General features: G+C 48.4%; 1 protein-coding gene across 3 annotated transcripts in view; it reads right to left on the bottom strand.

Moving 5' to 3' along the window:
• Positions 1-22318, bottom strand: part of LOC137346457 (collagen alpha-1(XXVI) chain) — a 564356-nt gene that overhangs the window by 374105 nt on the left and 167933 nt on the right. The gene's annotated exons all lie outside the window — the stretch shown is intronic.

The raw sequence follows: 22318 nt of genomic DNA, 5'->3' as shown, positions 1-22318 counted from the left end.
GGGTGTTGATGCAGTATCCAGTGTGCCAGTGTGTATATACTCTGGGTGTTGATATAGCATTGAGTGTGCCAGTGTGGATATACTCTGGGTGTTGATGCAGTGTTCAGGGTGCCGGTGTGGATATAGCTGGGTGTTGATGCAGTGTTCAGGGTGCCAGTGTGGATATACTCTGGGTGTTGATGCAGTGTACAGGGTGCCAGTGTGGATATACTCTGGGTGTTGATGCAGTGTTCAGGGTGCCAGTGTGGATATACTCTGGGTGTTGATGCAGTATTCAGTGTGCCAGTGTGGATACAGTCTGGGTGTTGATGCAATGTTTAGAGTGCCAGTGTGGATATACTCTGGGTATTGATGCACTGTTGAGTGTGCCAGTGTGGAAACACTCTGGGTATTGATGCAGTGTGCCAGTGTGGATATACTCTGGATATTGATGCAGTGTGCCAGTGTGCATATACTATGGGTGTTGATGCAGTGTTATGGGTGCCAGTGTGGATATACTCTGGATATTGATGCAGTGTTCAGGGCGCCAGTGTGGATATACTCTGGGTGTTGATGCAGTGTTCAGGGTGCCAGTATGGATGTACTCTGGGTGTTGATGCAGTGTTGAGTGTGCCAGTGTGGATATACTCTGGGTGTTGATGCAGTGTTCTGTGTGCCAGTGTGGATATACTCTGGGTGTTGATGCAGTATTCAGTGTGCCACTGTGGATATACTCTGGGTGTTGATGCAGTATTCAGAGTGCCAGTGTGGATATACACAGGGTGTTGATGCAGTGTTCAGTGTGCCAGTGTGGACATACTCTGGGTGTTGATGCAGTATTCAGTGTGCCAGTGTGGATATACTCTGGGTATTGATGCACTGTTGAGTGTGCCAGTGTGGAAACACTATGGGTATTGAAGCAGTGTGCCAGTGTGGATATAGCCTGGAAGTTGATGCAGTGTTCTGGGTGCCAGTGTGAATTTACTCTGGATATTGATGCAGTGTTGTGTGCGCCAGTGCGGATATACTCTGGGTGTTGAAGCAGTGTGGAGTGTGTCGGTCTGGATATACTCTGGGGGCTGATGCAGTGTTCAGGGTGCCAGTGTGGATATACTCTGCGTATTGATGCAGTGTTAAGTGTGCCAGTGTGGATATACTCTGGCTAATGATGCAGTGTGCCAGTGTGGATATACTCTGGGTGTTGATGCAGTGTTCTGGGTGCCAGTGTGGATACACTCTGGATATTGATGCAGTGTTGAGTGCGCCAGTGTGGATATACTCTGGGTGTTGATGCAGTGTTGAGTTTGCCAGTGTGGATGTACTCTGGCTGTTGATGCAGTATTCAGTGTGCCTGTGTGGATATACTCTGGGTGTTGATGCTGTATCCAGTGTGCCAGTGTGTATATACTCTGGGTGTTGATACAGCATTGAGTGTGCCAGTGTGGATATACTCTGGGTGTTGATGCAGTGTTCAGGGTGCCGGTGTGGATATAGCTGGGTGTTGATGCAGTGTTCAGGGTGCCAGTGTGGATATACTCTGGGTGTTGATGCAGTGTTCAGGGTGCTAGTGTGGATATACTCTGGGTTATGATGCAGTGCTCAGGGTGCCAGTGTGGATATACTCTGCGTATTGATGCAGTGTTAAGTGTGCCCGTGTGGATATACTCTGGCTAATGATGCAGTGTGCCAGTGTGGATATACTCTGGGTGTTGATGCAGTGTTCTGGGTGCCAGTGTGGATACACTCTGGATATTGATGCAGTGTTGAGTGCGCCAGTGTGGATATACTCTGGGTGTTGATGCAGTATCCAGTGTGCCAGTGTGTATATACTCTGGGTGTTGATATAGCATTGAGTGTGCCAGTGTGGATATACTCTGGGTGTTGATGCAGTGTTCAGGGTGCCGGTGTGGATATAGCTGGGTGTTGATGCAGTGTTCAGGGTGCCAGTGTGGATATACTCTGGGTGTTGATGCAGTGTTCAGGGTGCTAGTGTGGATATACTCTGGGTTATGATGCAGTGCTCAGGGTGCCAGTGTGGATATACTGAGGGTGTTGATGCAGTGTACAGGGTGCCAGTGTGGATATACTCTGGGTGTTGATGCAGTGTTCAGGGTGCCAGTGTGGATATACTCTGGGTGTTGATGCAGTATTCAGTGTGCCAGTGTGGATACAGTCTGGGTGTTGATGCAATGTTTAGAGTGCCAGTGTGGATATACTCTGGGTATTGATGCACTGTTGAGTGTGCCAGTGTGGAAACACTCTGGGTATTGATGCAGTGTGCCAGTGTGGATATACTCTGGATATTGATGCAGTGTGCCAGTGTGCATATACTATGGGTGTTGATGCAGTGTTATGGGTGCCAGTGTGGATATACTCTGGATATTGATGCAGTGTTCAGGGCGCCAGTGTGGATATACTCTGGGTGTTGATGCAGTGTTCAGGGTGCCAGTATGGATGTACTCTGGGTGTTGATGCAGTGTTGAGTGTGCCAGTGTGGATATACTCTGGGTGTTGATGCAGTGTTCTGTGTGCCAGTGTGGATATACTCTGGGTGTTGATGCAGTATTCAGTGTGCCACTGTGGATATACTCTGGGTGTTGATGCAGTATTCAGAGTGCCAGTGTGGATATACACAGGGTGTTGATGCAGTGTTCAGTGTGCCAGTGTGGACATACTCTGGGTGTTGATGCAGTATTCAGTGTGCCAGTGTGGATATACTCTGGGTATTGATGCACTGTTGAGTGTGCCAGTGTGGAAACACTATGGGTATTGAAGCAGTGTGCCAGTGTGGATATAGCCTGGAAGTTGATGCAGTGTTCTGGGTGCCAGTGTGAATTTACTCTGGATATTGATGCAGTGTTGTGTGCGCCAGTGCGGATATACTCTGGGTGTTGAAGCAGTGTGGAGTGTGTCGGTCTGGATATACTCTGGGGGCTGATGCAGTGTTCAGGGTGCCAGTGTGGATATACTCTGCGTATTGATGCAGTGTTAAGTGTGCCAGTGTGGATATACTCTGGCTAATGATGCAGTGTGCCAGTGTGGATATACTCTGGGTGTTGATGCAGTGTTCTGGGTGCCAGTGTGGATACACTCTGGATATTGATGCAGTGTTGAGTGCGCCAGTGTGGATATACTCTGGGTGTTGATGCAGTGTTGAGTTTGCCAGTGTGGATGTACTCTGGCTGTTGATGCAGTATTCAGTGTGCCTGTGTGGATATACTCTGGGTGTTGATGCAGTATCCAGTGTGCCAGTGTGTATATACTCTGGGTGTTGATGCAGTATTCAGTGTGCCAGTGTGGATACAGTCTGGGTGTTGATGCAATGTTTAGAGTGCCAGTGTGGATATACTCTGGGTATTGATGCACTGTTGAGTGTGCCAGTGTGGAAACACTCTGGGTATTGATGCAGTGTGCCAGTGTGGATATACTCTGGATATTGATGCAGTGTGCCAGTGTGCATATACTATGGGTGTTGATGCAGTGTTATGGGTGCCAGTGTGGATATACTCTGGATATTGATGCAGTGTTGAGTGCGCCAGTGTGGATGTACTCTGGGTGTTGATGCAGTATTCAGTGTGCCTGTGTGGATTTACTCTGGGTGTTGATACAGCATTAAGTGTGCCAGTGTGGATCTATTCTGGGTGTTGATGCACTGTTCAGGGTGCTGGTGTGGATATAGTCTGGGTGTTGATGCAGTGTTCAGTTAGCCAGTGTGGATCTACACTGGGTGTTGATGCACTGTTGAGTGTGCCAGTGTGGAAACACTCTGGGTATTGATGCAGTGTGCCAGTGTGGATATACTCTGGATATTGATGCAGTGTGCCAGTGTGCATATACTATGGGTGTTGATGCAGTGTTATGGGTGCCAGTGTGGATATACTCTGGATATTGATGCAGTGTTCAGGGCGCCAGTGTGGATATACTCTGGGTGTTGATGCAGTGTTCAGGGTGCCAGTATGGATGTACTCTGGGTGTTGATGCAGTGTTGAGTGTGCCAGTGTGGATATACTCTGGGTGTTGATGCAGTGTTCTGTGTGCCAGTGTGGATATACTCTGGGTGTTGATGCAGTATTCAGTGTGCCACTGTGGATATACTCTGGGTGTTGATGCAGTATTCAGAGTGCCAGTGTGGATATACACAGGGTGTTGATGCAGTGTTCAGTGTGCCAGTGTGGACATACTCTGGGTGTTGATGCAGTATTCAGTGTGCCAGTGTGGATATACTCTGGGTATTGATGCACTGTTGAGTGTGCCAGTGTGGAAACACTATGGGTATTGAAGCAGTGTGCCAGTGTGGATATAGCCTGGAAGTTGATGCAGTGTTCTGGGTGCCAGTGTGAATTTACTCTGGATATTGATGCAGTGTTGTGTGCGCCAGTGCGGATATACTCTGGGTGTTGAAGCAGTGTGGAGTGTGTCGGTCTGGATATACTCTGGGGGCTGATGCAGTGTTCAGGGTGCCAGTGTGGATATACTCTGCGTATTGATGCAGTGTTAAGTGTGCCAGTGTGGATATACTCTGGCTAATGATGCAGTGTGCCAGTGTGGATATACTCTGCGTGTTGATGCAGTGTTCTGGGTGCCAGTGTGGATACACTCTGGATATTGATGCAGTGTTGAGTGCGCCAGTGTGGATATACTCTGGGTGTTGATGCTGTGTTGAGTTTGCCAGTGTGGATGTACTCTGGGTGTTGATGCAGTATTCAGTGTGCCTGTGTGGATATACTCTGGGTGTTGATGCAGTATCCAGTGTGCCAGTGTGTATATACTCTGGGTGTTGATATAGCATTGAGTGTGCCAGTGTGGATATACTCTGGGTGTTGATGCAGTGTTCAGGGTGCCGGTGTGGATATAGCTGGGTGTTGATGCAGTGTTCAGGGTGCCAGTGTGGATATACTCTGGGTGTTGATGCAGTGTTCAGGGTGCTAGTGTGGATATACTCTGGGTTATGATGCAGTGCTCAGGGTGCCAGTGTGGATATACTGAGGGTGTTGATGCAGTGTACAGGGTGCCAGTGTGGATATACTCTGGGTGTTGATGCAGTGTTCAGGGTGCCAGTGTGGATATACTCTGGGTGTTGATGCAGTATTCAGTGTGCCAGTGTGGATACAGTCTGGGTGTTGATGCAATGTTTAGAGTGCCAGTGTGGATATACTCTGGGTATTGATGCACTGTTGAGTGTGCCAGTGTGGAAACACTCTGGGTATTGATGCAGTGTGCCAGTGTGGATATACTCTGGATATTGATGCAGTGTGCCAGTGTGCATATACTATGGGTGTTGATGCAGTGTTATGGGTGCCAGTGTGGATATACTCTGGATATTGATGCAGTGTTCAGGGCGCCAGTGTGGATATACTCTGGGTGTTGATGCAGTGTTCAGGGTGCCAGTATGGATGTACTCTGGGTGTTGATGCAGTGTTGAGTGTGCCAGTGTGGATATACTCTGGGTGTTGATGCAGTGTTCTGTGTGCCAGTGTGGATATACTCTGGGTGTTGATGCAGTATTCAGTGTGCCACTGTGGATATACTCTGGGTGTTGATGCAGTATTCAGAGTGCCAGTGTGGATATACACAGGGTGTTGATGCAGTGTTCAGTGTGCCAGTGTGGACATACTCTGGGTGTTGATGCAGTATTCAGTGTGCCAGTGTGGATATACTCTGGGTATTGATGCACTGTTGAGTGTGCCAGTGTGGAAACACTATGGGTATTGAAGCAGTGTGCCAGTGTGGATATAGCCTGGAAGTTGATGCAGTGTTCTGGGTGCCAGTGTGAATTTACTCTGGATATTGATGCAGTGTTGTGTGCGCCAGTGCGGATATACTCTGGGTGTTGAAGCAGTGTGGAGTGTGTCGGTCTGGATATACTCTGGGGGCTGATGCAGTGTTCAGGGTGCCAGTGTGGATATACTCTGCGTATTGATGCAGTGTTAAGTGTGCCAGTGTGGATATACTCTGGCTAATGATGCAGTGTGCCAGTGTGGATATACTCTGGGTGTTGATGCAGTGTTCTGGGTGCCAGTGTGGATACACTCTGGATATTGATGCAGTGTTGAGTGCGCCAGTGTGGATATACTCTGGGTGTTGATGCAGTGTTGAGTTTGCCAGTGTGGATGTACTCTGGCTGTTGATGCAGTATTCAGTGTGCCTGTGTGGATATACTCTGGGTGTTGATGCTGTATCCAGTGTGCCAGTGTGTATATACTCTGGGTGTTGATACAGCATTGAGTGTGCCAGTGTGGATATACTCTGGGTGTTGATGCAGTGTTCAGGGTGCCGGTGTGGATATAGCTGGGTGTTGATGCAGTGTTCAGGGTGCCAGTGTGGATATACTCTGGGTGTTGATGCAGTGTTCAGGGTGCTAGTGTGGATATACTCTGGGTTATGATGCAGTGCTCAGGGTGCCAGTGTGGATATACTCTGCGTATTGATGCAGTGTTAAGTGTGCCAGTGTGGATATACTCTGGCTAATGATGCAGTGTGCCAGTGTGGATATACTCTGGGTGTTGATGCAGTGTTCTGGGTGCCAGTGTGGATACACTCTGGATATTGATGCAGTGTTGAGTGCGCCAGTGTGGATATACTCTGGGTGTTGATGCAGTATCCAGTGTGCCAGTGTGTATATACTCTGGGTGTTGATATAGCATTGAGTGTGCCAGTGTGGATATACTCTGGGTGTTGATGCAGTGTTCAGGGTGCCGGTGTGGATATAGCTGGGTGTTGATGCAGTGTTCAGGGTGCCAGTGTGGATATACTCTGGGTGTTGATGCAGTGTTCAGGGTGCTAGTGTGGATATACTCTGGGTTATGATGCAGTGCTCAGGGTGCCAGTGTGGATATACTGAGGGTGTTGATGCAGTGTACAGGGTGCCAGTGTGGATATACTCTGGGTGTTGATGCAGTGTTCAGGGTGCCAGTGTGGATATACTCTGGGTGTTGATGCAGTATTCAGTGTGCCAGTGTGGATACAGTCTGGGTGTTGATGCAATGTTTAGAGTGCCAGTGTGGATATACTCTGGGTATTGATGCACTGTTGAGTGTGCCAGTGTGGAAACACTCTGGGTATTGATGCAGTGTGCCAGTGTGGATATACTCTGGATATTGATGCAGTGTGCCAGTGTGCATATACTATGGGTGTTGATGCAGTGTTATGGGTGCCAGTGTGGATATACTCTGGATATTGATGCAGTGTTCAGGGCGCCAGTGTGGATATACTCTGGGTGTTGATGCAGTGTTCAGGGTGCCAGTATGGATGTACTCTGGGTGTTGATGCAGTGTTGAGTGTGCCAGTGTGGATATACTCTGGGTGTTGATGCAGTGTTCTGTGTGCCAGTGTGGATATACTCTGGGTGTTGATGCAGTATTCAGTGTGCCACTGTGGATATACTCTGGGTGTTGATGCAGTATTCAGAGTGCCAGTGTGGATATACACAGGGTGTTGATGCAGTGTTCAGTGTGCCAGTGTGGACATACTCTGGGTGTTGATGCAGTATTCAGTGTGCCAGTGTGGATATACTCTGGGTATTGATGCACTGTTGAGTGTGCCAGTGTGGAAACACTATGGGTATTGAAGCAGTGTGCCAGTGTGGATATAGCCTGGAAGTTGATGCAGTGTTCTGGGTGCCAGTGTGAATTTACTCTGGATATTGATGCAGTGTTGTGTGCGCCAGTGCGGATATACTCTGGGTGTTGAAGCAGTGTGGAGTGTGTCGGTCTGGATATACTCTGGGGGCTGATGCAGTGTTCAGGGTGCCAGTGTGGATATACTCTGCGTATTGATGCAGTGTTAAGTGTGCCAGTGTGGATATACTCTGGCTAATGATGCAGTGTGCCAGTGTGGATATACTCTGGGTGTTGATGCAGTGTTCTGGGTGCCAGTGTGGATACACTCTGGATATTGATGCAGTGTTGAGTGCGCCAGTGTGGATATACTCTGGGTGTTGATGCAGTGTTGAGTTTGCCAGTGTGGATGTACTCTGGCTGTTGATGCAGTATTCAGTGTGCCTGTGTGGATATACTCTGGGTGTTGATGCAGTATCCAGTGTGCCAGTGTGTATATACTCTGGGTGTTGATACAGCATTGAGTGTGCCAGTGTGGATATACTCTGGGTGTTGATGCAGTGTTCAGGGTGCCGGTGTGGATATAGCTGGGTGTTGATGCAGTGTTCAGGGTGCCAGTGTGGATATACTCTGGGTGTTGATGCAGTGTTCAGGGTGCTAGTGTGGATATACTCTGGGTTATGATGCCGTGCTCAGGGTGCCAGTGTGGATATACTGAGGGTGTTGATGCAGTGTACAGGGTGCCAGTGTGGATATACTCTGGGTGTTGATGCAGTGTTCAGGGTGCCAGTGTGGATATACTCTGGGTGTTGATGCAGTATTCAGTGTGCCAGTGTGGATACAGTCTGGGTGTTGATGCAATGTTTAGAGTGCCAGTGTGGATATACTCTGGGTATTGATGCACTGTTGAGTGTGCCAGTGTGGAAACACTCTGGGTATTGATGCAGTGTGCCAGTGTGGATATACTCTGGATATTGATGCAGTGTGCCAGTGTGCATATACTATGGGTGTTGATGCAGTGTTATGGGTGCCAGTGTGGATATACTCTGGATATTGATGCAGTGTTGAGTGCGCCAGTGTGGATGTACTCTGGGTGTTGATGCAGTATTCAGTGTGCCTGTGTGGATTTACTCTGGGTGTTGATACAGCATTAAGTGTGCCAGTGTGGATCTATTCTGGGTGTTGATGCACTGTTCAGGGTGCTGGTGTGGATATAGTCTGGGTGTTGATGCAGTGTTCAGTTAGCCAGTGTGGATCTACACTGGGTGTTGATGCAGTATTCAGTGTGCCAGTGTGAATATACTCTGGATATTGATGCAGTGTTGAGTGCGCCAGTGTGGATATACTCTGGGTATTGAAGCAGTGTTGAGTGTGTCGGTGTGGATATACTCTGGGGGTTGATGCAGTGTTCAGTTTGCCAGTGTGGATGTACTCTGGGTGTTGATGCAGTATTCAGTGTGCCTGTGTGGATATACTCTGGGTGTTGATGCAATATTCAGTGTGCCAGTGTGGATATACTCTGGGTGTCGATGCAGTATTCAGAGTGCCAGTGTGGATATACTCTGGGTGTTGATGCAGTGTTCAGTGTGCCAGTGTGGAAATACTCTGGGTGTTGATGCAGTATTCAGTGTGCCAGTGTGGATATACTCTGAGTGTTGATGCAGTGTTCAGGGTGCCAGTGTGGATATACTCTGGGTATTCATGCACTGTTGAGTGTGCCAGTGTGGAAACACTCTGGGTATTGATGCAGTGTGCCAGTTTGGATATTCTCTGGATATTGATGCAGTGTGGAGTGCGCCAGTGTGGATATACTCTGGGTGTTGATGCAGTGTTGAGTGTGTCGGTGTGGATATACTCTGGGTGTTGATGCAGTGTTCACTTTGCCAGTGTGGATATACTCTGGGTGTTGATGCAGTATTCAGTGTGCCAGTGTGGATATACTCTGGATATTGATGCAGTGTTGAGTGCGCCAGTGTGGATATACTCTGGGTGTTGATGCAGTGTGGAGTGCGGCAGTGTGGATATACTCTGGGTGTTGATGCAGCGTTGAGTGTGTCGGTGTGGATATACTCTGGGTGTTGATGCAGTGTTCAGTTTGCCAGTGTGGATATACTCTGGTTGTTAATGCCGTATTCAGTGCGCCAGTGTGGATATACACTGGGTGTTGATGCAGTATTCAGGGTGCTAGTGTGGATATACTCTGGGTTATGATGCAGTACTCAGGGTGCCAGTGTGGATATACTCTTGGTGTTGATGCGGTATTCAGTGTGCCAGTGTGGATATACTCTGGGTGTTGATGCAGTGTTCAGGGTGCCAGTGTGGATATACTCTGGGTGTTGATGCAGTGTTCAGGGTGCCAGTGTGGATATATTCTGGGTGTTGATGCAGTATTCAGTGTGCCAGTGTGGATATACTCTGGGTGTTGATGCAGTGTTCAGGGTGCCAGTGTGGATATACTCTGGGTGTTGATGCAGTGTTCAGGGCGCCAGTGTGGATATACTCTGGGTGTTGATGCAGTGTTCAGGGTGCCAGTGTGGATATACTCTGGGTGTTGATGCAGTCTTCAGGGTGCCAGTGTGGATATATTCTGGGTGTTGATGCACTATTCAGTGTGCCAGTGTGGATATACTCTGGGTGTTGATGCAGTGTTCAGGGTGCCAGTGTGGATATACTCTGGGTGTTGATGCAGTGTTCAGGGCGACAGTGTGGATATACTCTGGGTGTTGATGCAGTGTTCTGTGTGCCAGTGTGGATATACTCTGGGTGTTGATGCAGTATTCAGTGTGCCAGTGTGGATATCCTCTGGGTATTGATGCACTGTTGAGTGTGCCAGTGTGGAAACACTCTGGGTATTGATGCAGTGTGCCAGTGTGGATATACTCTGGATATTGATGCAGTGTGCCAGTGTGGATATACTCTGGGCGTTGATGCAGTGTTCTGGGTGCCGGTGTGGATATACTCTGGTTGTTGATGCAGTGTTCAGTTTGCCAGTGGTGTAGTACTCTGGGTGTTGATGCAGTATCCAGTGTGCCAGTGTGGATATACTCTGGGTGTTGATACAGCATTGAGTGTGCCAGTGTGGATATACTCTGGGTGTTGATGCAGTGTTCAGGGTGCCGGTGTGGATATACTCTGGTTGTTGATGCAGTGTTCAGTTTGCCAGTGGCGAAGTACTCCGCGTGTTGATGCAGTATTCAGTGTGCCAGTGTGGATATACTCTGGGTATTGATGCAGTGTTCAGTGTGCCAGTGTGGATATACTCTGGGTGTTGATGCAGTATGGATATACTTTGGGTGTTGATGCAGGATTCAGTGTGCCAGTGTGGATATACTCTGGGTGTCGATGCATTATTCAGAGTGCCAGTGTGGATATACTCAGGGTGTTGATGCAGTGTTCAGTGTGCCAGTGTGGAAATACTCTGGGTGTTGATGCAGTGTTCAGGGTGCCCGTGTGGATATACTCTGGGTATTCATGCACTGTTGAGTGTGCCAGTGTGGAAACACTCTGGGTATTGATGCAATGTGCCAGTGTGGATATACTCTGGATATTGATGCAGTGTTGAGTGCACCAGTGTGGATATACTCTGGGTGTTGATGCAGTGTGGAGGCGCCAGTGTGGATATACTCTGGGTGTTGATGCAGAGTTGAGTGTGTCGGTGTGGATATACTCTGGGTGTTGATGCAGTGTTCACTTTGCCAGTGTGGATATACTCTGGGTGTTGATGCAGTATTCAGTGTGCCAGTGTGGATGTACTCTGGGTGTTGATGCAGTGTTCAGGATGCCAGTGTGGATATACTCTGGGTGTTGATGCAGTGTTCAGGGCGCCAGTGTGGATATACTCTGGGTGTTGATGCAGTGTTCAGGGTGCCAGTATGGATGTACTCTGGGTGTTGATGCAGTGTTGAGTGTGCCAGTGTGGATATACTCTGGGTGTTGATGCAGTGTTCTGTGTGCCAGTGTGGATATACTCTGGGTGTTGATGCAGTATTCAGTGTGCCAGTGTGGATATACTCTGGGTGTTGATGCAGTATTCAGTGTGCCACTGTGGATATACTCTGGGTGTTGATGCAGTATTCAGAGTGCCAGTGTGGATATACACAGGGTGTTGATGTTCAGTGTGCCAGTGTGGACATACTCTGGGTGTTGATGCAGTATTCAGTGTGCCAGTGTGGATATACTCTGGGTATTGATGCACTGTTGAGTGTGCCAGTGTGGAAACACTATGGGTATTGAAGCAGTGTGCCAGTGTGGATATAGCCTGGAAGTTGATGCAGTGTTCTGGGTGCCAGTGTGAATTTACTCTGGATATTGATGCAGTGTTGTGTGCGCCAGTGTGGATATACTCTGAGTGTTGATGCAGTGTTCAGGGTGCCAGTGTGGATATACTCTGGGTATTCATGCACTGTTGAGTGTGCCAGTGTGGAAACACTCTGGGTATTGATGCAGTGTGCCAGTTTGGATATACTCTGGATATTGATGCAGTGTGGAGTGCGCCAGTGTGGATATACTCTGGGTGTTGATGCAGTGTTGAGTGTGTCAGTGTGGATATACTCTGGGTGTTGATGCAGTGTTCACTTTGCCAGTGTGGATATACTCTGGGTGTTGATGCAGTATTCAGTGTGCCAGTGTGGATATACTCTGGGTGTTGATGCAGTGTTCAGGATGCCAGTGTGGATATACACAGGGTGTTGATGCAGTGTTCAGTGTGCCAGTGTGGACATACTCTGGGTGTTGATGCAGTATTCAGTGTGCCAGTGTGGAAACACTATGGGTATTGATGCAGTGTGCCAGTGTGGATATAGCCTGGAAGTTGATGCAGTGTTCTGGGTGCCAGTGTGAATTTACTCTGGATATTGATGCAGTGTTGTGTGCGCCAGTGCGGTTATACTCTGGGTGTTGAGGCAGTGTGGAGAGTGTCGGTCTGGATATACGCTGGGGGCTGATGCAGTGTTCAGGGTGCCAGTGTGGATATACTCTGCGTATTGATGCAGTGTTAAGTGTGCCAGTGTGGATATACTCTGGCTAATGATGCAGTGTACCAGTGTGGATATACTCTGGGTGTTGATGCAGTGTTCTGGGTGCCAGTGTGGATACACTCTGGATATTGATGCAGTGTTGAGTGCGCCAGTGTGGATATACTCTGGGTGTTGATGCAGTGTTCAGTTTGCCAGTGTGGATGTACTCTGGGTGTTGATGCAGTATTCAGTGTGCCTGTGTGGATATACTCTGGGTGTTGATGCAGTATCCAGTGTGCCAGTGTGTATATACTCTGGGTGTTGATACAGCATTGAGTGTGCCAGTGTGGATATACTCTGGGTGTTGATGCAGTGTTCAGGGTGCCGGTGTGGATATACTCTGGGTGTTGATGCAGTGTTCAGGGTGCTAGTGTGGATATACTCTGGGTTATGATGCAGTGCTCAGTGTGCTAGTGTGGATATACTGAGGGTGTTGATGCAGTGTACAGGGTGCCAGTGTGGATATACTCTGGGTGTTGATGCAGTGTTCAGGGTGCCAGTGTGGATATACTCTGGGTGTTGATGCAGTATTCAGTGTGCCAGTGTGGATACAGTCTGGGTGTTAATGCAATGTTTAGAGTGCCAGTGTGGATATACTCTGGGTATTGATGCACTGTTGAGTGTGCCAGTGTGGAAACACTCTGGGTATTGATGCAGTGTGCCAGTGTGGATATACTCTGGATATTGATGCAGTGTGCCAGTGTGCATATACTATGGGTGTTGATGCAGTGTTCTGGGTGCCAGTGTGGATATACTCTGGATATTGATGCAGTGTTGAGTGCGCCAGTGTGGATGTACTCTGGGTGTTGATGCAGTATTCAGTGTGCCTGTGTGGATTTACTCTGGGTGTTGATACAGCATTAAGTGTGCCAGTGTGGATCTATTCTGGGTGTTGATGCACTGTTCAGGGTGCTGGTGTGGATATAGTCTGGGTGTTGATGCAGTGTTCAGTTAGCCAGTGTGGATCTACACTGGGTGAAAATGCAGTATTCAGTGTGCCAGTGTGGATATACTCTGGGTGTTGATGCAGTGTTCTGTGTGCCAGTGTGAATATACTCTGGATATTGATGCAGTGTTGAGTGCGCCAGTGTGGATATACTCTGGGTATTGAAGCAGTGTTGAGTGTGTCGGTGTGGATATACTCTGGCGGTTGAGGCAGTGTTCAGTGTGCCTGTGTGGATATACTCTGGGTGTTGATGCAATATTCAGTGCGCCAGTGTGGATATACTCTGGGTGTCGATGCAGTATTCAGAGTGCCAGTGTGGATATACTCTGGGTGTTGATGCAGTGTTCAGTGTGCCAGTGTGGAAATACTCTGGGTGTTGATGCAGTATTCAGTGTGCCAGTGTGGATATACTCTGAGTGTTGATGCAGTGTTCAGGGTGCCAGTGTGGATATACTCTGGGTATTCATGCACTGTTGAGTGTGCCAGTGTGGAAACACTCTGGGTATTGATGCAGTGTGCCAGTTTGGATATACTCTGGATATTGATGCAGTGTGGAGTGTGCCAGTGTGGATATACTCTGGGTGTTGATGCAGTGCTGAGTGTGTCGGTGTGGATATACTCTGGGTGTTGATGCAGTATTCAGTGTGCCTGTGTGGATATACTCTGGGTGTCGATGCAGTATTCAGAGTGCCAGTGTGGATATACTCTCGGTGTTGATGCAGTGTTCAGTGTGCCAGTGTGGAAATACTCTGGGTGTTGATGCAGTATTCAGTGTGCCAGTGTGGATATACTCTGAGTGTTGATGCAGTGTTCAGGGTGCCAGTGTGGATATACTCTGGGTATTCATGCACTGTTGAGTGTGCCAGTGTGGAAACACTCTGGGTATTGATGCAGTGTGCCAGTTTGGATATACACTGGATACTGATGCAGTGTGGAGTGCGCCAGTGTGGATATACTCTGGGTGTTGATGCAGTGTTGAGTGTGTCGGTGTGGATAGACTCTGGGTGTTGATGCAGTGTTCACTTTGCCAGTGTGGATATACTCTGGGTGTTGATGCAGTATTCAGTGTGCCAGTGTGGATATACTCTGGGTGTTGATGCAGTGTTCAGGATGCCAGTGTGGATATACTCTGGGTGTTGATGCAGTGTTCAGGGCGCCAGTGTGGATATACTCTGGGTGTTGATGCAGTGTTCAGGGTGCCAGTGTGGATATACTCTGCGTATTGATGCAGTGTTAAGTGTGCCAGTGTGGATATACTCTGGGTATTGATGCAGTATTCAGTGTGCCAGTGTGGATATACTCTGGGTGTTGATGCAGTGTTCAGGATGCCAGTGTGGATATACTCTGGGTGTTGATGCAGTGTTCAGGGCGCCAGTGTGGATATACTCTGGGTGTTGATGCAGTGTTCAGGATGCCAGTGTGGATATACTCTGGGTGTTGATGCAGTGTTCAGGGCGCCAGTGTGGATATACTCTGGGTGTTGATGCAGTGTTCAGGGTGCCAGTGTGGATATACTCTGCGTATTGATGCAGTGTTAAGTGTGCCAGTGTGGATATACTCTGGGTATTGATGCAGTGTGCCAGTGTGGATATACTCTGGGTGTTGATGCAGTGTTCTGGGTGCCAGTGTGGATACACTCTGGATATTGATGCAGTGTTGAGTGCGCCAGTGTGGATATACTCTGGGTGTTGATGCAGTGTTCAGTTTGCCAGTGTGGATGTACTCTGGGTGTTGATGCAGTATTCAGTGTGCCTGTGTGGATATACTCTGGGTGTTGATGCAGTATCCAGTGTGCCAGTGTGTATATACTCTGGGTGTTGATACAGCATTGAGTGTGCCAGTGTGGATATACTCTGGGTGTTGATGCAGTGTTCAGGGTGCCGGTGTGGATATAGCTGGGTGTTGATGCAGTGTTCAGGGTGCCAGTGTGGATATACTCTGGGTGTTGATGCAGTGTTCAGGGTGCAAGTGTGGATATACTCTGGGTTATGATGCAGTGCTCAGGGTGCCAGTGTGGATATACTGAGGGTGTTGATGCAGTGTACAGGGTGCCAGTGTGGATATACTCTGGGTGTTGATGCAGTGTTCAGGGTGCCAGTGTGGATATACTCTGGGTGTTGATGCAGTATTCAGTGTGCCAGTGTGGATACAGTCTGGGTGTTGATGCAATGTTTAGAGTGCCAGTGTGGATATACTCTGGGTATTGATGCACTGTTGAGTGTGCCAGTGTGGAAACACTCTGGGTATTGATGCAGTGTGCCAGTGTGGATATACTCTGGATATTGATGCAGTGTGCCAGTGTGCATATACTATGGGTGTTGATGCAGTGTTCTGGGTGCCAGTGTGGATATACTCTGGATATTGATGCAGTGTTGAGTGCGCCAGTGTGGATGTACTCTGGGTGTTGATGCAGTATTCAGTGTGCCTGTGTGGATTTACTCTGGGTGTTGATACTGCATTAAGTGTGCCAGTGTGGATCTATTCTGGGTGTTGATGCACTGTTCAGGGTGCTGGTGTGGATATAGTCTGGGTGTTGATGCAGTGTTCAGTTAGCCAGTGTGGATCTACACTGGGTGAAAATGCAGTATTCAGTGTGCCAGTGTGGATATACTCTGGGTGTTGATGCAGTGTTCTGCGTGCCAGTGTGAATATACTCTGGATATTGATGCAGTGTTGAGTGCGCCAGTGTGGATATACTCTGGGTATTGAAGCAGTGTTGAGTGTGTCGGTGTGGATATACTCTGGGGGTTGATCCAGTGTTCAGTTTGCCAGTGTGGATGTACTCTGGGTGTTGATGCAGTATTCAGTGTGCCTGTGTGGATATACTCTGGGTGTTGATGCAATATTCAGTGCGCCAGTGTGGATATACTCTGGGTGTCGATGCAGTATTCAGAGTGCCAGTGTGGATATACTCTGGGTGTTGATGCAGTGTTCAGTGTGCCAGTGTGGAAATACTCTGGGTGTTGATGCAGTATTCAGTGTGCCAGTGTGGATATACTCTGAGTGTTGATGCAGTGTTCAGGGTGCCAGTGTGGATATACTCTGGGTATTCATGCACTGTTGAGTGTGCCAGTGTGGAAACACTCTGGGTATTGATGCAGTGTGCCAGATTGGATATACTCTGGATATTGATGCAGTGTGGAGTGCGCCAGTGTGGATATACTCTGGGTGTTGATGCAGTGTTGAGTGTGTCGGTGTGGATATACTCTGGGTGTTGATGCAGTGTTCACTTTGCCAGTGTGGATATACTCTCGGTGTTGATGCAGTATTCAGTGTGCCAGTGTGGATATACTCTGGATATTGATGCAGTGTTGAGTGCGCCAGTGTGGATATACTCTGGGTGTTGATGCAGTGTGGAGTGCGGCAGTGTGGATATACTCTGGGTGTTGATGCAGCGTTGAGTGTGTCGGTGTGGATATACTCTGGGTGTTGATGCAGTGTTCAGTTTGCCAGTGTGGATATACTCTGGTTGTTAATGCCGTATTCAGTGCGCCAGTGTGGATATACACTGGGTGTTGATGCAGTATTCAGGGTGCTAGTGTGGATATACTCTGGGTTATGATGCAGTACTCAGGGTGCCAGTGTGGATATACTCTGGGTGTTGATGCGGTATTCAGTGTGCCAGTGTGGATATACTCTGGGTGTTGATGCAGTGTTCAGGGTGCCAGAGTGGATATACTCTGGGTGTTGATGCAGTGTTCAGGGTGCCAGTGTGGATATATTCTGGGTGTTGATGCAGTATTCAGTGTGCCAGTGTGGATATACTCTGGGTGTTGATGCAGTGTTCTGTGTGCCAGTGTGGATATACTCTGGGTGTTGATGCAGTGTTCAGGGCGCCAGTGTGGATGTACTCTGGGTGTTGATGCAGTGTTCAGGGTGCCAGTGTGGATATACTCTGGGTGTTGATGCAGTGTTCAGGGTGCCAGTGTGGATATATTCTGGGTGTTGATGCACTATTCAGTGTGCCAGTGTGGATATACTCTGGGTGTTGATGCAGTGTTCAGTGTGCCAGTGTGGATATACTCTGGGTGTTGATGCAGTGTTCAGGGCGACAGTGTGGATATACTCTGGGTGTTGATGCAGTGTTCTGTGTGCCAGTGTGGATATACTCTGGGTGTTGATGCAGTATTCAGTGTGCCAGTGTGGATATACTCTGGGTATTGATGCACTGTTGAGTGTGCCAGTGTGGAAACACTCTGGGTATTGATGCAGTGTGCCAGTGTGGATATACTCTGGATATTGATGCAGTGTGCCAGTGTGGATATACTCTGGGTGTTGATGCAGTGTTCTGGGTGCCGGTGTGGATATACTCTGGTTGTTGATGCAGTGTTCAGTTTGCCAGTGGTGTAGTACTCTGGGTGTTGATGCAGTATCCAGTGTGCCAGTGTGGATATACTCTGGGTGTTGATACAGCATTGAGTGTGCCAGTGTGGATATACTCTGGGTGTTGATGCAGTGTTCAGGGTGCCAGTGTGGATATACTCTGGTTGTTGATGCAGTGTTCAGTTTGCCAGTGGCGAAGTACTCCGCGTGTTGATGCAGTATTCAGTGTGCCAGTGTGGATATACTCTGGGTATTGATGCAGTGTTCAGTGTGCCAGTGTGGATATACTCTGGGTGTTGATGCAGTATGGATATACTTTGGGTGTTGATGCAGGATTCAGTGTGCCAGTGTGGATATACTCTGGGTGTCGATGCATTATTCAGAGTGCCAGTGTGGATATACTCAGGGTGTTGATGCAGTGTTCAGTGTGCCAGTGTGGAAATACTCTGGGTGTTGATGCAGTATTCAGTGTGCCAGTGTGGATATACTCTGGGTATTCATGCACTGTTGAGTGTGCCAGTGTGGAAACACTCTGGGTATTGATGCAATGTGCCAGTGTGGATATACTCTGGATATTGATGCAGTGTTGAGTGCGCCAGTGTGGATATACTCTGGGTGTTGATGCAGTGTGGAGGCGCCAGTGTGGATATACTCTGGGTGTTGATGCAGTGTTCAGTGCGCCAGTGTGGATATACTCTGGGTGTTGATGCAGTGTTCTGGGTGCCAGTGTGGATATATTCTGGGTGTTGATGCACTATTCAGTGTGCCAGTGTGGATATACTCTGGGTGTTGATGCAGTGTTCAGGGTGCCAGTGTGGATATACTCTGGGTGTTGATGCAGTGTTCAGGGTGCCAGTGTGGATATACTCAGGGTGTTGATGCAGTGTTCAGTGTGCCAGTGTGGAAATACTCTGGGTGTTGATGCAGTATTCAGTGTGCCAGTGTGGAAACACTCTGGGTATTGATGCAGTGTTCAGGGCGACAGTGTGGATATACTCAGGGTGTTGATGCAGTGTTCAGTGTGCCAGTGTGGATATACTCTGGGTGTTGATGCAGTGTTCTGTGTGCCAGTGTGGATATATTCTGGGTGTTGATGCAGTGTTCAGGGCGACAGTGTGGATATACTCTGGGTGTTGATGCAGTGTTCTGTGTGCCAGTGTGGATATACTCTGGGTGTTGATGCAGTCTTCAGTGTGCCAGTGTGGATATACTCTGGGTATTGATGCACTGTTGAGTGAGCCAGTGTGGAAACACTCTGGGTATTGATGCAGTGTGCCAGCGTGGATATACTCTGGATAATGGTGCAGTGTGCCAGTGTGGATATACTCTGGGTGTTGATGCAGTGTTCTGGGTGCCGGTGTGGATGTACTCTGGTTGTTGATGCAGTGTTCAGTTTGCCAGTGGCGTAGTACTCTGGGTGTTGATGCAGTATCCAGTGTGCCAGTGTGGATTTACTCTGGGTGTTGATACTGCATTGAGTGTGCCAGTGTGGATATACTCTGGGTGTTGATGCAGTGTTCAGGGTGCCGGTGTGGATATACTCTGGTTGTTGATGCAGTGTTCAGGGTGCCCATGTGGATATACTCTGGGTATTCATGCACTGTTGAGTGTGCCAGTGTGGAAACACTCTGGGTATTGATGCAATGTGCCAGTGTGGATATACTCTGGATATTAATGTAGTGTTGAGTGCGCCAGTGTGGATATACTCTGGGTGTTGATGCAGTGTGATGGCGCCAGTGTGGATATACTCTGGGTGTTGATGCAGTGTTGAGTGTGTCGGTGTGGATATACTCTGGGTGTTGATGCAGTGTTCAGTTTGCCAGTGTGGATATACTCTGGTTGTTGATGCCGTATTCAGTGTGCCAGTGTGGATATACACTGGGTGTTGATGCAGTATTCAGGGTGCCAGTGTGGATATACTCTGGGTTATGATGCAGTACTCACGATGCCAGTGTGGATATACTCTGGGTGTTGATGCAGTATTCAATGTGCCTGTGTGGATATACTCTGGGTGTTGATGCAGTGTTCAGGGTGCCAGTGTGGATATACTCTGAGTGTTGATGCAGTGTTCAGGGTGCCAGTGTGGATATACTCTGGGTGTTGATGCAGTGTTCAGGGCGCCAGTGTGGATATACTCTGTGTGTTGATGCAGTGTTCAGGGTGCCAGTATGCATATACTCTGGGTGTTGATGCAGTGTTGAGTGTGCCAGTGTGGATATACTCTGGGTGTTGATGCAGTGTTCTGTGTGCCAGTGTGGATATATTCTGGGTGTTGATGCAGTATTCAGTGTGCCAGTGTGGATATACTCTGGGTATTGATGCACTGTTGAGTGTGCCAGTGTGGAAACACTCTGGGTATTGATGTAGTGTGCCAGTGTGGATATACTCTGGATATTGATGCAGTGTGCCAGTGTGGATATACTCTGGGTGTTAATGCAGTGTTCTGGGTGCCAGTGTGGATATACTCTGCATATTGATGCAGTGTTGAGTGCCCCAGTGTGGATATACTCTGGGTGTTGCTGCAGTATTCAGAGTGCCAGTGTGGATATACTCAAGGGGGTTGATGCAGTGTTCAGTTTGCCAGTGTGGATGTCCTCTGGGTGATGATGCAGTATTCATTGCGCCTGTGTGGATTTACTCTGGGTGTTGATGCAGTATCCAGTGTGCCAGTGTGGATATACTCTGGGTATTCATGCACTGTTGAGTGTGCCAGTGTGGAAACACTGTGGGTATTGATGCAGTGTGCCAGTGTGGATATACTCTGGATATTGATGCAGTGTTGAGTGCGCCAGTGTGGATATACTCTGGGTGTTGATGCAGTGTGGGGTGCGCCAGTGTGGATATACTCTGGGTGTTGATGCAGTGTTCAGGGTGCCAGTGTGGATATACTCTGGGTGTTGATGCAGTGTTCAGGGCGCCAGTGTGGATATACTCTGGGTGTTGATGCAGTGTTCAGTGTGCCAGTATGGATATACTCTGGGTGTTGATGCAGTGTTGAGTGTGGCAGTGTGGATATACTCTGGGTGTTGATGCAGTGTTCTGTGTGCCAGTGTGGATATACTCTGGGTGTTGATGCAGTATTCAGTGTGCCAGTGTGGATATACTCTGGGTGTTGATGCAGTGTTCAGTGTGTCAGTGTGGATATATTATGGGTGTCGATGCAGTATTCAGTGTGTCAGTGTGGATATACTCTGGGTGTTGATGCAGAGTTCAGTTTGCCAGTGTGGATATACTCTGGGTGTTGATGCAGTGTTCAGTGTGCCAGTGTGGATATACTCTGGGTGTTGATGCAGTATTCAGTGTGCCTGTGTGGATATACTCTGGGTGTTGATGCAGTGTTCAGGGCGCCAGTGTGGATATACTCTGGGTGTTGATGCAGTGTTGAGTGTGCCAGTGTGGATATACTCTGGGTGTTGATGCAGTGTTCTGTGTGCCAGTGTGGATATACTCTGGGTGTTGATGCAGTATTCAGTGTGCCAGTGTGGATATACTCTGGGTGTCGATGCACTGTTGAGTGTGCCAGTGTGGAAACACTCTGGGTATTGATGCAGTGTGCCAGTGTGGATATTCTCTGGGTGTTGATGCAGTGTTCTGGGTGCCAGTGTGGATATACTCTGGATATTGATGCAGTGTTGAGTGCGCCAGTGTGGATATACTCTGGGTGTTGATGCAGTGTTAAGTGTGTCAGTGTGGATATACTCAAGGGGGTTGATGCAGTGTTCAGTTTGCCAGTGTGGATGTCCTCTGGGTGTTGATGCAGTATTCAGTGTCCCTTGTGGATTTTCTCTGGGTGTTGATGCAGTATCCAGTGTGCCAGTGTGGATATACTCTGGGTGTTGATACAGCATTAAGTGTGCCATTGTGGATATATTCTGGGTGTTGATGCACTGTTCAGGGTGCCGGTGTGGATATAGTCTGGGTGTTGATGCAGTGTTCAGTTAGCCAGTGTGGATCTACTCTGGGTGTTGATGCAGTCTTCAGTGTACCAGTGTGGATATACTCTGGGTGTTGATGCAATGTTTAGGGTGCCAGTGTGGATATACTCTGCGTATTGATGCAGTGTTCAGGGTGCCAGTGTGGATATACTCTGGGTGTTGATGCAGTGTGCCAGTGTAGATATACTCTGGGTATTGATTCAATGTCCAGTGTGCCAGTATGGATATACTCTCGGCATTAATGCAGTCTTCTGTGCCCTTCTGTAGCACTATCTCCCGATAATCTTACTGGTCCCCTGCATCTCCGATAAATAGACGACTGTGATTACTGGCTGCAGCCTCGCATCAATATTCATCAATGTTGTAGCATTTCTCCTGGACTACCTTTTTCCGCTGTATTCTAAATGAAGTTTCATCGTGACAGTTGAGCCAAGTTTCATTGCTCTGACTGGCTGTGGTACAGGAATCTACAACATTTCCCCCCAGTGTTTCCCATTAGTTATAATGTTCTGCATTTCTCATCTCTTCCATTGCTTGATGGGAGGAGGAAGTGAGGAGAATGGT

The sequence above is a fragment of the Heterodontus francisci genome, chromosome 30, assembly GCF_036365525.1.
Source record: "Heterodontus francisci isolate sHetFra1 chromosome 30, sHetFra1.hap1, whole genome shotgun sequence".
Lineage (NCBI taxonomy): Eukaryota > Metazoa > Chordata > Chondrichthyes > Heterodontiformes > Heterodontidae > Heterodontus > Heterodontus francisci.
Note: the sequence above shows the minus strand (reverse complement) of the source record. Positions and strands in the feature narration are given on the sequence as shown.